The sequence below is a fragment of the Tribolium madens genome, unplaced genomic scaffold, assembly GCF_015345945.1.
Source record: "Tribolium madens isolate multiple individuals breed KSU strain unplaced genomic scaffold, Tmad_KSU_1.1 Scaffold_20;HRSCAF=117;Tcas5.2_LG4, whole genome shotgun sequence".
NCBI classification, from domain to species: Eukaryota; Metazoa; Arthropoda; class Insecta; order Coleoptera; family Tenebrionidae; genus Tribolium; species Tribolium madens.
In genome coordinates this window covers 13,151,943-13,157,772 of record NW_025400985.1, presented here as the reverse complement: position 1 = coordinate 13,157,772, position 5,830 = coordinate 13,151,943, and the positions used below count along the sequence as shown (strand labels likewise).

At 34.9% G+C, this 5,830-nt stretch overlaps 1 pseudogene; it reads right to left on the bottom strand.

Moving 5' to 3' along the window:
* Nucleotides 1-5,721, bottom strand: part of LOC123005235 — a 35,906-nt pseudogene extending 30,185 nt beyond the window's left edge.
* Between the last annotated feature and the right edge of the window lie 109 nt (nucleotides 5,722-5,830).

The following is a 5,830-nucleotide window of genomic DNA, read 5'->3' as shown; positions in this document are numbered from 1 at the left end:
ATAAACTAATTTGAACTATTTTCAATTCAATTTTGCTCGATTTTATTACAGAATCAATTCAAAACTAATATATTTTATTAGTATAATTGCTTCAGCATCAGATCAGCACTAGTATCGATAAGTGCCCAAAATTTTTCAAAATTTCTGTAGCGCCAGCTGGTTTTCCGGAACAACAAAAATTAATACATCGTCGTTTTTCTATTGCCGCTTTGATAAAACAATTCGCAACGTCATGTACGCGTTTTGCACAAAAAGTGCACAAATCGTTTTGGTTGTCATTTTTAAACGAGGTGGACGCTTTATTCGATTGCTTTTTTCTCGTCAAACGGATACTTTCTTTTAGTCACAATTGTTTTGTCAATTAATGGTTTTGCAAAGGATAACAAAAATACCAATAGTTCGGTAATTACTATTAATTGCAGCGTTACGCACATCTAATTCACACATGCCATAAATTACTAATTCTACTAAATCAATTTCTGACCAGCACGCTCGCAAATTCTTCAGTTTCACAGTTTTTTTGCGAACGTAGGTTTTGTACGCGTTAACGCAAGAACTATTAAATTTCATTACTTCCTCTAACAAACGACCGAGATTTCTTTTGGGAGGGAACGCTTCTACAATCTCATTTTTGAATGTTGCCCAATCTCTGTACTGGATTCCAGTGATCGGAGCAACCTTTTGCTTCGTTCATCAAAAACCAACCAACCCTTGCCAACATTTCGATATCAGACCAGCCCAAATCCCACTTCTGATGTTAGAAATTAAACAACGGAACTCGAAAACACATTTTTTTATCCTTCAAAATAATTACAAGAATTATCAATAAAGACAGCTCGTGAATAATGACCAATCACGATTCAACCAGCAGCGGCTATCGGCACTTACATAACGTCCCTTAACACAAGAAGAAGAAAACGTGTCATATCACAAAAAACACATCACCTGACAATTGTATTCGCTTCTAGAATTTTCGACCAAGAATTGCGAATTAGGGTAGAAGAACCGTTTGTGGCCATATTAAATGTACCTGTTGTGGCCATAAGAGGAAGGGAAAGCCTTTAATTCAGATTGGTTAGCTGTTCAAACAGCTAAATGTAGTACGTTGAAAGTTTATTGTGACCGCAACAGGAACAATGGCCACAAACGGTACTTCTACCCTACCCAATCCAACTCAATTTTGTTCTAAACAACAACTAATCTTATTAATAATAAATGAGAGAACAAACCCGCAACAATTACAAAAAAGTACAATTTTGTATTTCTAACAATATACAGGGTGTTCAAAAAATCCTTGAAAGGGAGTAATTGGGTAGTCCCCCAGAGTACTGAAAAAATGTTTAAAAAATTCCATCTGCCTAAAAAATTTTGACATTCTATTTTTTGACATTTGACATTTTTTTAAGTCTATTTAATGATACTGTTGATATTGTATATGTTTTTTTATAATTATATACTAAAGGTACAAAAATTTTGTCAATAAAAGCCACAAATAACACTAAACAGAAATAAAATTTAAAATTATTTTTCCAACCGAAATAAATAGAGTCATAGTGCAAAATTTAAACCCTCATAACTTCGGAATTTTTAGAGATAGATTTTTTTAAACATTTTTCTTGTTGTCTAGGGCACCGCCCGATGACACAATGTCACAGAAGTGCGCGATTTTTTGATTCCCCTGTATATTCGTATGACAATAAAAAAAAAACAAAGTGCATAAATGAAATTATGAAGTTTTGACTGTAGACAACCAAGTTTAAGCTTCTGGCGACAACTCATGAATTAGGTGAAGCCTCCTTGAAAACTCGTAAGTCGACACTCGTCGATAATATGTTGTACAGTTTCTTCCACTTGACCACATTAACGATATAGATTTTCCAGAGCTTTCCATTTAAATAACATTTAATTACATCTAGCATGACCAGTTTTTAATCTGTTCAATTTCACCCAGACCCACCTTGGCTGATCCATTCTAGGTACTCTTGGCTGATCCATTCTAGGTACTCTTTGTTGGATCTAATATTAGCTGCCACTACATCTCCTGAGCAGAGGTCCCTCAGAGGGAGAGCCTCTACATCAGCTCCAATGTATAAACAAACTCGTGATGATTACCGATCCTCCTTTAGTGTATATGCTCCTTACCCGCCCCCCTGTTATCCAGGATTCCTGTAGAAGGCCGATGTCAATTTACTTAGTGTCGACCCTTCTGCTGAAGCAGGAGGAAGCCGCTACACTAGGGGTGCAGGTTGATTTGCGTGATGGAGACGCGGTCCTTAACCATCGTTAGGTCCTTCTAACCCATCCTACCTCTTGCCCCTCAGTAACCTTACGGTCGCCCGGTCCATTCCGAGAAATGGGTTGAATTGTAGGGATTGTAGGCTCAATTTTTTGTGATAACGTAAATATAATTGACGGAGTTGGTTTTCTAATTCATTTGGATTTTCAGCGAGTGACTTTTACAAAAACTACAATTGTAAGCTTTTTCATATATCGAAAAATATATATTTTTAAGAATAAATGGAAAAGTTTAGTTTTTAAGCCTTTCGTATGAGGACACGCCTAAAAATCTAAATCAATTGTCAAGCGCAGATGGCTTATTATCTTCTGAGCAATATGATCATTATAAATAGGTAATGGTACTAAAATATTAAAGTGATTTTTTTTTAATATATTGCAGTCGAAAAGTTAAAAAAACGTCGAAGTTTTTTAATAGTTAAATAACTTAAAAAAAATTAAATGGAACACCCAATTTTTTTAGTTTCCGACTTTATTGTTACAAATTTAAACAGGTGATAGAATATTCATATTTAAGAGAAAAGTTTCCTATGAGCATGTATCAAAAAATGTTACGTAAGCGAGCTACACCCCCTGAAAGAGATGCGTTTTTTAAATGGTGTCTCACTATTACAGAATAGATAAAATTACAAAAGTTGGTACAGCTAATAACTTTTAAACATCTGAACGAATTCAAAGATTAGTTGTCAAAATTTTAAATCAGAGGCGTCTTAAACGGTGAAACAAGTTTAATTTTTAATTTTTATCCTCTTTATCGTGTGTAAGACAAATTGTAAACTGATTTTACTTAAAAACGGTAAGTTGTATCGAAAAAACGCAAGAGACCTATTCTTTCTGAAAAACTATGGAATTTAGAATTTTGTAGCTGAAAGTGGCAAAAATCAACAGCCAAAATAGTTAGGGTACTTTTACCCTAAACCCCTCCAGTTTAGGACGCCCCTGGGTAAAAATTTTGACATTTTATCTTTGAATTCGTTTGGGTGTATAAAGGTTATCAGTTGTATCAAATTTTGTAATTTTATTTACAATGATTGCTGAAATATTGGAAAAAATTCATTATAAGGTGTGCATCCCCTTTCAACTCCCTTATTTAATATTTTTCGATACATGTTCATGTGAAACGTTTATCTTAAAATTGGATATTCTATAACCTGCTTAAATTTGTAACAATAAAAACAGAATACCCTGTATATTCTCAATGCCACAAGTTTATGATGAAATGGATCAGGTTCTCCGTAATGATTTAAGTTCTGTAGACAGATTTTACAATTATTTTTTCAGAAGAAAGATGCTTAATCATGAATCTATCTACATAATCTAAAGCATTAGTATCGAGAAAATTCTGATCAAATACATTAGAAACCGGTAGTTGCCAAAGAAGCCTGTGACAATGTGTAAGAACATGGGTTTGGGAAGGAAAATCTCTAATTGTGACCAAGATGATTCACCATCTTGTTCACAATTCGACCTGCCCGAGTGATAAGAAGCAAAATTTCTAATTTATAAAGATTTGTAGAAAGCAAGAAATGCATTACAAGTTGGGTTTGTATATCGTACACTGTATCGTTTTATTTGTCCAGAAAAAAAAATTCCAAAGGGTCTTGGTTAAAAGCTCTCGCTGGGAAAGTATTATAACCAAGTTTTTGGAGTCTCTCTTTACTTAAAATAAAACCATCCAGAGTACGACATCAGCCATCTGAGACTGGAGGCCTTTTCTGATCTCCAAAGTTAAACTTGACAAACCCCATTTGTCATCAACATGCGCTTGCTTTCTAACCAAATTCTAGAATGTGAAGGATTTCTTGTTACTACTTCTTGCAAGGGTTTCCCAGAAGCATGCTTAATTTTATCAAAAGTGTTATCAATGAACTTGAAGAATTTGGCAGTGTCACTTGTTTCTTGTGGCAAGAATATTCCCCCAAAGAGTTTCGGGTTTGCACCGGAAGATAAGATATATGTGACCACTTGACCAACATTGTTTTGCGATATTGTTTAAATCTTTGGTTAACAAGTTATTACGTAAACTCTTTAAAAGATGAGGAGGATCAAAGAGAGGAATAATACTGCTGTTATTAATCTTAATTACTCCAGCTTGTACCTTCTCATCTTTCAAAGAAGTTTCACGTCTTGTGGAACCAAGAAGCAAATTGATGGCTTGAACATTGTCGGTCTGTTGATCACAAACCGTGATAACGTTTAGACTAGCCTTTGTAGCTTCTCTTATAATCTCTCTATACGAGGGTTGTTTGATAAATGTGGTAAAATTCCTAGGTAAAGAAAACATTTTTGATAACAATAATTTTTATTTTTCAATATAATCTTCATTAAGATCTATATCTATATCTTCATCCAATGAGTTTCAAATTTTTTAACCCTTCGGAAAAAAAGATTTTTCGAGTGCTACAAAATATTCATTCACCACGGCTATGGTGTCTTTGTTTGAATGAAATCTCTCTTGACCGAGCTAAATTTTTAGATTTGAATGTAGATAGAAGTCACACGGTGCTAAATCTGGTGAGTAGGGTGAATTCGGAACTAATTCAAATAATAATTCATTTTGCACATTTTTTTTTCATATGCAATTTTTCTTGAAAGACAAAGTGTACTCGTTTAGTAGAGATGCCTATAATTTTAGCAACTTCCCTAACTTTCACCCGGTTGTCTTTCAAGACAACTTTGTAGAGTTTTTCCACAATTTGTGAAGTCGTGACGTCGACAGGGCGTCCACAGCGCGCTTCATCTTGGGTGGATGTTTGACTCCGTTTAAATTCGTTTATCCAGAAATAGATAGTTCTCAACGAAGGTGCAGAGTCTCCATGTTCTCTAGTTCTTTTTTAATCTGAGCGGCTGTTCATTTTTTTGGACATTTTTTTAATTTTTTTAATTCTTGAAATTTGTTCAAACAACTTATTTTTAAAATTCTCTATCTTTTCAACCAGGCGTCACTTTTTGTTGAAGCTTTGACAGACTTACTCTGAAAGATGACATATCTCACTTGCCGTTCGCTAAATTAGTAGACGCACGTGGTCATAGTTTTTTACCAAATAACCAACAACCCTCGTATAAACGGACAATATTTTCTGTTTTCACAGAGGATTTTCAAAAGGCAAAAGACACTGGTTGATTCTACCTTTTGTAATTTTCCCTAAGCATAAAACACGAACATGGTCCGCTATACGAGTATCGTTGCTCTGCCTCCAACCATCATCTTGAAATCCTATTATCTTATCCTTCTCAGGCCTTCTCAGTCCCTATGTGTCTGAACTGCAATCTCATCAAGATGCACAAAGAATACGAGTAACTCTTATTCTTCATTTGGACTATGTATTTCTTGAGGACTTGGAAAATAGATTTGCAGATACCTGGTTGGATCGGAACTTTTCTCAAAGTTGCCTTCAGGGTGCAAACGGAAGGACAAATATGCATTTTTGCATAATTTATATGAAGATGAGACAGTGGTAGCGCAGAGCGCCACCTGTCGGTGTGTGGAGAATCCAGACCTCTAAACACCGGGGGCTGGGAATTTGCAAAGCAA